Below are 10,089 nucleotides of genomic sequence, written 5' to 3' on the forward strand. Positions count from 1 at the left end.
ATTCTTAGAAAGATACAAACTTCTGAGACTGAACCAGGAAGAAGTAGAAAATATGAACAGACCAATCACAAGTAATGAGATTGAAACTGTAATTAAAAATCTTCCAAAAAACAAAAGTCCAGGACCAGATGGCTTCACAGGTGAATTCCATCAAACATTTAGAGAAGAGCCAAAACCCATCCTTCTCAAACTCTTCCAAAAAATTTCAGAGGAAGAAACACTCCCAAACTCAATGTATGAGGCCACAATCACCATGATACCAAAACCAGACAGAGATAGTACAAAAAATGAAAATTACAGACCAATATCACTGATGAATATAGATGCAAAAATCCTCAACAAAATACTAGCAAACAGAATCCAACAGCACATTAAAATGATCATACACCATGATCAAGTAGAATTTATCCCAGTGATGCAAGGATTCTTTAATATATGCAAATCAATCAATGTGATACATTATGTTAACAAATTGAAGAATAAAAACCATATGATCATCTCAATAGATGCAGAAAAAGCTTTTGACAAAATTTAACACCATTTATGATAAAAACTCTACAGAAAGTGGGCATAGAGGGAACCTACCTCAACATAATAAAGGCCATGTACAACAAACCCACAGCAAACATCATTCTCAATGATGAAAAACTGAAAGCATTTCCACTAAGATCAGGAACAAGACAAGGATTTCCACTCTCACCACTATTATTCAACATAGTTTTGGGAGTCCTAGCCACAGCAATCAGAGAAGAAAAAGAAATAAAAGTAATACAAATTGGAAAAGAGGTAAAACTGTCACTGTTTGCAGATGACAAGGTACTATGCATAGGGAATCCTAAAGATGCCATCAGAAAACTACTAGAGCTAATCAATGAAGTTGGTAAAGTTGCAGGATACAAAATTAATACACAGAAATCTCTTGCATTCCTATTCAATAACAACAAAAGATCAGAAAGAGAAATTAAGGAAACAATCCCATTCACCATTTCAACAAAAAGAATAAAATACCTAGGGATAAACCTACCTAAGGAGATAAAAGACTTGTACTCAGATTACTAAAGACAATGATGAAAGAAATCAAAGATGACACAAACAGATGAAGAGATATACCATATTCTTGGATTGGAAGAATCAGTATTGTCAAAGTGACTATACTATGCAAAGCAATCTACAGATTCAATGCAATTCCTACCAAATTACCTGTGGCATTTTTCACAGAACTAGAACAAAAAACTTATGGACACCAAGCAGGGAAAGTGGTGGTGGGTGGTCGTGGTTGTGGAATGAATTGAGAGATTGGGATTGACATGTATACACTAATACGTATAAAAGAGATAACTAATAAGAACCTGCTGTATTAAAAAATAAATAATAAAATTCAAACAAAAAAAAGAAATTACTGCTGGGATTATTGCAAACCAAAGTCTGGATGCAAAAACAATTTACAGTTGAACACCATGTGATAAGACAAAAAACATGTCTACTGAACAAAATTAATGAAACAATGGGCAAATGTCTGAATAAATAGTATTTTGAGATTAAATTTTAGGAGGCAGAATAAAATGGTTCCTGGGAATATTTTCATTTATGTGGACCTTCTCAGGAAAGGAAAGTATTACCCATTAACTCTTTCCTCCTGGTATTTACATCTCCCCTCTCTATCAGCAAGGTGAATGCTCCAAAGTCGCAGTGCTCTGATTCTTTATTGTTTTTTTTGAATTTTATTTTATTTATTTTTTTATACAGCAGGTTCTTACTAGTTATCCATTTTATACATATTAGTATATATATGTCAATCCCAATCTCCCAATTCATCACACCACCACCACCCCCAAGCCACTTTCCCCCCTTGGTGTCCATACGTTTGTTCTCTACATCTGTGTCTCTATTTCTGCCCTGAAAACCGATTCATCTGTACCATTTTTCTAGGTTCCACATATGTGCGTTAATATATGATATTTGTTTTTCTCTTTCTGACTTACTTCACTCTGTATGACAGTCTCTAGATCCATCCACGTCTCTACAAATGACCCAATTTTGTTCCTTTTTATGGCAGAGTAATATTCCATTGTATATATGTACCATATCTTCTTTATGCATTCGTCTGTCAGTGGTCATTTAGGTTGCTTCCATGTCCTGGCTATTGTAAATAGTGCTGCAATGAACATTGGGGTGCATGTGTCTTTTTGAATTATGGTTTTCTCTGGGTATATGCCCAGTAGTGGGATTGCTGGGTCATATGGTAATTCTATTTTTAGTTTTTTTAAGGAACCTCTATCCTGTCCTCCAGAATGGCTGTATCAATTTACATTCTCACCAATGGTGTAGGAGGGTTCCCTTTTCTCCACACCCTCTCCAGCATTTGTTGCTTGTAGATTTTCTGATGATGCTCATTCTAACTGGTGTGAGGTGATACCTCATTGTAGTTTTGATTTGCATTTCTCCAATAATTAGTGATGTTGAGCAGCTTTTCATGTGCTTCTTGGCCATCTGTATGTCTTCTTTGGAGAAATGTCTATTTAGGTCTCCTGCTCATTTTTTTTATGGGTTGTTTGTTTTTTTAATATTGACCTGCATGAGCTGTTCATATATTTTGGAGATTACTCCTTTGTCCATTGATTCATTTGCAAATATTTTCTCCCATTCTGAGGGTTGTCTTTTCATCTTGTTTGTAGTTTCCTTTGCTTTGCAAAAGCTTTTAAGTTTCATTAGGTACCATTTGTTTATTATTTTTTTTTAAATTTCCATTACTCTAGGAGGTGGATCAAAAAAGATCTTGCTGTGATTTTTGTCAAAGAGTGTTCTTCCTATCAGTGCTCTAATTCTTATCAGGGAGGAAAAGACCAGCGGCACACTGACTGTCACAAAGAGAATGTGGTTATGACATACCACAAGTTCTTCATAGTTCTGCCCTCCTCAACTTCTTCCCCATTCTCCATCTTGTCCCATAGATGATTATCATCTGCAGATATGCATGCACAGGTGGCTTCATTGCAATAGGAAGGAGGAGACCATCACTTTCTGAATAAGCAACTCCTGCAAAAACTGCAAGGCAGAAGGGACAGTATTTTGAAGTCAGATATCCAAGTTTTACATGGAGTTATATTTGATTACATATCCCAAGTGCTACTTCATTCTCCTTAACAATGTCACATTAAATATTAATATTGAATAGCATATTAAATTCATAAAGTAAATTTTATCTTTTTTCATAATCTTTTCTCTTCAAGGGAATTTCATGACTGCCTAGACTCAGTTTGCAGTCCACTTACTTCTTGTTTTGGTATAGAGTAAATTCTTTAACATCTCTGCACCTCAGTTTTTGTATCTGTCGTGTAGTTATAATAGTACTTTCTAATGTGTCACTATGAAGATTAAATGAAATGCTATACATGGAACTCTTAATATAATACCTAACATAAGGTAACTATTCAATAATTAGATATCATTATTGGTACCCTAAATGCTAGCTTCCAAAATTCGATGCCCTTCTTTCTGAGAAGCCATCAGTAAATTATTTTTACTCCACATCTTAATAGGGAGCAAATAGAGTTAAGGATTGCCCTGTGTACTAATGGTTCTTTTGAAATGAAAGAGCTGCACTGGACTCTCCCTGTTTGTATCTCTGTCCATCAAATGGAGGTAATATTTGCTCAAGGTTGTTCCTCTCCCTGAGGGCAATTTTGGAGAAAATAATGTTGGTGTCTTTATACTCACCAGGCCACATTTTGCTAGTGAATAGGGTCACCATACTTTATACAAACAAACAAACAAACCAAAAAACTGAACCTGGATCCACATGTTCTTTCTAATTTTGTTTCTCAGCAGTGGCTTCAAGAAACTTCCTGTTTCTCTACACAAGACACACCTGAGAAGATCTTATGTGAGGTGAGGATCACTTTTCCTCTGCTCCAGTTTCTTCATCTGGATCTCTTGGACCAAGTATCTTTGATTGGAGGCAAATAGTGAGTATAAGGACCCACAGTGACCTCAAGTCTAAGATTACAGGTTACTAGAATATAAGCCCTGTGTTTTGACATTGGTAGGTGCTTTCTCATCTAGTAGAAAAGGTACTGTCAGTCAAAAACCTGGGCTGGGAAATAAGGGGTGAATTATATCTAAAAAGTGTTGTGACATGAAGATTAGAAAGAGGTGCTTAATTTGGCTGTTGTGCAAAAATATTCTGTACTACTGCTGGTGACTCACAAATAGAGCCGAACTTGGTAGACTTTTACATATGTGTCTCAGTATTTCAATAGGATATTAACTGATTCTCACAAACCTCTTGTGAACCCTCATTTATTTTAAAACTCGTTTGTACTTACAAAACATCCATCTGTTCTTAATTGCTATTTCAATATTCTTGCCACATTTTTTCATATAGATTTTTTTCCCCTCATTTACCATTTGCTATTTGGAGGAAGGCATTATGATGAGAAAGAATATACTAAAAGGATGAGAAAATGGCACATTTCCTAGCATCAACTTGCTAGGCATTTAAGGGAATTTGAGAAAGATACTTGTCCTTTAAAAAAATTAAGTTTTCCTGTATAATATATATTTAACTAGTAGAGCTATAGGAGAATTTCAGTTGCTTTCCTGCTTTATTTGTCTTTCAGGAGGCTCTTGCTTCTCTATGCCAGCCCAAATCACCCATAAATCATACACCTCCTGGTCTTGGATAGGAGCAATTGATCATGGGAGACATTGTAATATAATGGCTAAGAACTTTCAGTTCTTGATCTAGAAATTCCTGAGTTCAAATCCAGCTTCTGCCAGCTACTTTTTAATTAAGTGTCCTTGGGGAAATTATTTTGCCATAGCTTATTCTTCCTCCTCTGGAAAATAATCATAGATACTATTCCAACACACACACACACACACAAATTGCTATAAGAATTAATTGAGATGACTTATGTCAAAACCAGAATACTGGCAAAAATTGCCAGGAAAGTGCTCAAAAATGTTAACTTTTTAAATTATTATTGAAAAATCAACAGACCCAAGAAAGTCTGATTCTTTACTTCTGTCAATCGTTTTCTAAACTCCTGCATTTGTTACCTAGACTTTGATGCCTCTTTTTCTTTCTCTCCTTCTCTCTCTTTCTCGTGCACACATTCGCGCGCGTGCGCGCGCGCGCGCACACACACACACACACACACACACTTTGACTTTGTCTGCCTTTCAAGCTTGGAATCTCCTCTTACTTCATGTGATAACTCAATGTTCAATTACTAAGCAGCCCAAATTCTCTTTTAGGATAGCCATTTGCCAGAGTCTACTCAGATCATTAAAAATAGCAAAACAAACAAACAAAAAAATCCCAAACATCCAAATATTGCCTGTCTCCATTGACAAGACAAAGAAAATATAGACGTATACCTCTTATCCATACATCCACATCCTTTTGTTTTAATGGTTTGGATAATTAGCTGTCATCAAACTGAAGAAACCATAGTAGCCATCTCCTCGTTAAAATAACAGAATATAGTTAGAAATGAGAATTCTTCTTCCTTCACTCTCCTTCATCAATCATGGGGGTTTAAGATATGGGTACTCTTTTGAAATTTGAAGTTAAATTTGAGTAGAACAGAATCCTAAAATCTCTTCACTTTTAACACATGTCCAATTCCTTAGCCCATAAGTTACATACCATACTCCTTATGGTGCATTTTTACAGAGAAAAAGTAGAAGATAAATCATGACCAAAGATTTCTTTATTCTGATTTCCAAGATAATGCTTATATGGCACTGTAGATTTGAGGAAAGGCTACTAAATGAAGGGTCAGTGACTTAGATTTTATCCCCAGCCCAGATGCCAAATAACTACTGTTTCGGTTCTCACTTAGCATTTGCCTACCTCAATATCCTCCACTGTATGATAGGGTTGCATTAATTGAGGAATTTGTCTATCCATCTTGTCTATCCAATGAGCCATGATACTTGGTAAGAAATACTTATATATTTATGATTCATACTTGGTACCATTTATAAAATAATCTACAGCTAATGTCTTGATATCTGTCTGTCTGTCTTTCTGTCTATCTAGATAGGTAGATTTGGATATAGATAGATGATAGATAGATAGATAGGTTAGATAGATAGATAGATAGACAGACAGATATATTCCATCTGATTTGGCAAGTCTAAGTGGAAATAATGTGACAGTTAACTTCCTTTTAGGTTTTTGTACAAAACAGTGGTGGCACACGCAATCCCATATGTCTTATCACCACTGAGTAAATTTTCCTCAAAGAATTTTAAGCCTGTCTTTGATTTGTGGTCAGAATTTTAAAATATATATATATTTCCTTAATTTTCTTTTGAATCCATTTCCAGCTCCCTGTACAGAAGAAAAGAACAAAGAAATTAATTTTAAAAGTCCTCATCAAAATTCTAGTAACTACAGTCTCGCACAGCAGGAGATATTTTAATTCACATTATGGTTATTATTTATTGATCTTTCATTATTAATTAACATTTCTCAATAGATTAAAATAATGAACTTTCTATAAAACATCAAAGAATGACTAAATAATATAATGATATGTGTATATTAAATAATTCTGCAGGCACTAAACCATGGACATTTATTTTCAGAATACCTAGAATAGCTTTTCAAATGATCCTAAGCTCTCCTGCATATAGATAAAAGGAACTTTCATTTAAAAAAATAATATATTGTTCCTTTTTTTATTAGAGTGCAAATGGAAAAAAAAACACAAAGTCAAACAAATAAAACCTCTTTCTGGGCTTTGTTTAAGGCTGAAACGTTGGAAATAACATTTATTCTGATCATTGCATAGAATAGGGAAAGGTAGGGGCTTCAAAAGTTTTAGATGGGTTTAGTGATCAGAGGGATAGATGTACGTCCTGCATTTATATAACCCAAAATGTATAAACCACCCATAAAAATATACCCATCATTCATTGAAATTGAAAGCGCCTATACATAAAATGGTTGCCTAAAGGGAAAACAGCCACCAAAGGATGGGGAAGGGGGCAGGGGGGAAGGGAATGAAAAAGGGAAAAAGAAAGAACAACTAACACTATTATTACTCAAACCATGTAGGACTTGGAAGGAGCAAAAGAAGCAGCTAAATCAAACACTTAGCTGGAAAGGAGAAACAGAAAGCAAACAGAAAAGAATCCAATTACTTTATGTTTGTTTTTGTAAATGGTTTTTCTGTAAGAGGAAAAAGAAAACTATTTTGACTTGTTTTCCTCTGTACTGTACTGCTGAGAGCAGCCGGTACCTTATGAGTAAGTCCAAGTGACTGCTGATACTTCTGTTAATGCTAATTAACCTCCTGCTACAAATATCAACAAACCCACATCTGAGCTTTGTCTGCACGTCATTCTACTCTCCTCGTTTTAATTTGAATTGCCATAGTCACCATTAGTTGCTACTTATTAGGTGGAATCAGATCAGCAGTTGAGAAAAAAGATGATAGCCAGGGTCACACTGTCTGTTATTTTCCAGACAGAAAAGAAACAAAGGCTTACACTGGCTTCAAGAAGTCAAAACATAGTTTCTATAAGGAAAGACAAATGGGAAATTCATGTTTGGGGTGTGGGGGCTGAGATTTTTCCTGAGAATACTTGGATTTAATGGTTAGACTCCTATCTGAAAACAGCAATGTCGGTGACATTAGAAATTCACACATCTGGGTTATTTCAAATGCAATGCATGTACTTTTGAGAAGTATGGTGAGGGCTCTCTCAAATTCCAGTAATTTTGCATAAATTCTTTTGAATTCTTTGCTCAATTCAGATAAATCTGATTGTGCAGGCTAAAGGGAAAAGAAGTCTTCAGTTTTTCCTTCCCTTAACTGCTCTCCAAGGTTGGAGCAAAGTCAGCACTGAGTCCTCCACTACAACAGTCGCTTAAAGCCATACATGGGGGGAAATGATCCTGACATTTAAATGCTGCTACCTGGCCTGGGTTTCCTCTCAATGCTTCCCCTGCTGTGCCCCTTCTATTCCTTTTAAATTTTCAGTCTTCTCAGGACAGATAGATTTCAGCCAAGAAGCCAAGGAAAACCATCCCATCCCATCTAGGAACAGGCTTTCCAGCGGAGAGCTTTCTTCACAGCTCTTTATCTGAATACATATTTGTCTACCCTAAATGTCTAATAACATTTTGCATCAGTACCCTGCCTGTGATGTCCTTTCAGTTGGTTGAGATATACTTGTAGAACTTGAAGCCTCGTTCCAGGATAACTGTGACATATACCGTGTTATTCTCTGGCAAATTCTCAATAGACATTCCAGTGTTCCCCCTTTCTATAAACCTTCCAGATGATCTAATTCCTGATCATATGCATGTGCTGTTAGCATTCACAACATAATATTTTAGTGTGGTTGACGGTAATTAAGAAATTCTTGGTTAAATTGTATTGCTTAAGGCACACAATATAGATGGCATTACTCCCATGAAAAGCTTGCCTTGCTCTCTGAGTGACAGCTCACTACAGCTGATATGACCTAGAAGTACAGCAGCATTAATGGCATTGGTTTCCCAAGGTAAAAGGTGTTTTTTTCCATTAAATCATCTAATATTTCTGTGACTTTGGAAATCTTAGAGTCCAGTTTCATTATCTGAAAAATGGGCATGGTAGTGTCTGCTCTGCCCAGCATGTGGGCTGGATATGAGAACTCAGTACTGTGAAGTACATAAAGTAACTTGATAAATTCTAAAGATCACAAAAGGTACTCAGATCACTGTTATTTGTAATCCTGTAAAGGAATCACAGACTCAGTCCAGAGTGGATCAAGCACCTTTGGAGTAGAGTAGAAAAAAAGTAGAAACTTCTTTCCACCAGTCTTTGTCAAAGCTCTACCTGCTCGATCTATCTTTAATGTACTCTTTTGAAAAGTTTTCTGAATCTTTAAAATGGATCCATGGTCTTCCTGCACTGAACGCCCAGTGGGTAGTCTCCCTCTTTGTTACGGCCTTTCTTATCAGCACCCTTCTCCTACCCATCTGATTAGATGTAAAACTTTTGAGGGCAGATACTCCCTCTTTCCAATTCCTGTATCTCCACATCTAGAACCATGCAGGGCACATAATGACACTCATTGAAACTTTGTTTATCTAAAGTGTACTGATTCAAGGGAAGTCTAATAAAACATTATTATTAGACAGGTATCATTTCATTTTATTTATTTTTTCATTGGGGTATAGTTGCTTTACAATGTGTGTTATTTTCTGCTGTACAACGAAGTGAATCAGCCATATGTATACCTATATCCCCTCCCTCTTGGACCTCCCTCCCCACCTACCACATCCCACCCATCTAGGTCACTACAGAGCACCGAGCTGAGCTCCCTGCGCTATACAGCAGGTTCCCACTAGCTATCTGTTTTACACATGGTAGTATATATATGTCAAACCTAATCTCCCAATTCATCCCACTCCCCTCTCCTCACTGTGTCCACATGTCCATTCTATACATCTGCATCTCTATTCCTGCAATGCAAATAGGTTCATCTGTACAATTTTTCTAGATTCCACATATATGTGTTAATATACAATATTTGTTTTCCTCTCTCTGACTTACTTCACTCCGTATGACAGACTAGCTCCATCCACGTCTCCACAAATGACCCAATTTCGTTCCTTTTTATGGCGGAGTAATATTCCATTGTATATATGTACCACATCTTCTTTATCTATTCATCTGTTGATTGACATTTAGGTTGCTTGCATGCCCTGACTATTATAAATAGTGCTGCAATGAACATTGGGGTGCATGTGTCTTTTTGAATTATGGTTTTCTCAGGATATATGTCCAGTAGTGAGATTGCTGGGTGATATGATACTCCTAGTTTTAGCTTTTTACGGAACCTCCATACTGTTCTCCGTAGTGGCTACATCAATTTACATTCCCACCAACAGTGTAAGAGTGTTTCCACACCCTCTCCAGAATTTATTGTTTGTCGGTTTTTTGATGATGGCCATTCTGACTAGTGTGAGGTGATACCTCATTGTAGTTTTGATTTGCATTTCTCTAATAATTAGTGATGTTGAGCATCTTTTTATGTGCCTCTTGACGATCTGTATGTCTTTGGAGAAATGTCTATTTA

The 10,089-nt window shown here is 36.2% G+C and overlaps 1 long non-coding RNA gene across 1 annotated transcript in view; it reads left to right on the plus strand.

Moving 5' to 3' along the window:
• The window catches only part of LOC113610601 (uncharacterized), a 168,625-nt gene extending 163,722 nt beyond the window's left edge, over positions 1-4,903 (plus strand). The window contains exon 3 of the long non-coding RNA XR_003429142.1: positions 3,826-4,903. This is a non-coding gene — a long non-coding RNA (uncharacterized LOC113610601). The remainder of the gene's footprint in view (positions 1-3,825) is intronic.
• Positions 4,904-10,089: the final 5,186 nt, after the last annotated feature.

This window comes from Aethalodelphis obliquidens, unplaced genomic scaffold (genome assembly GCF_003676395.1).
Source record: "Aethalodelphis obliquidens isolate GAN/ISIS:26980383/991018 unplaced genomic scaffold, ASM367639v1 scaffold64, whole genome shotgun sequence".
Classification (NCBI taxonomy): Eukaryota; Metazoa; Chordata; class Mammalia; order Artiodactyla; family Delphinidae; genus Aethalodelphis; species Aethalodelphis obliquidens.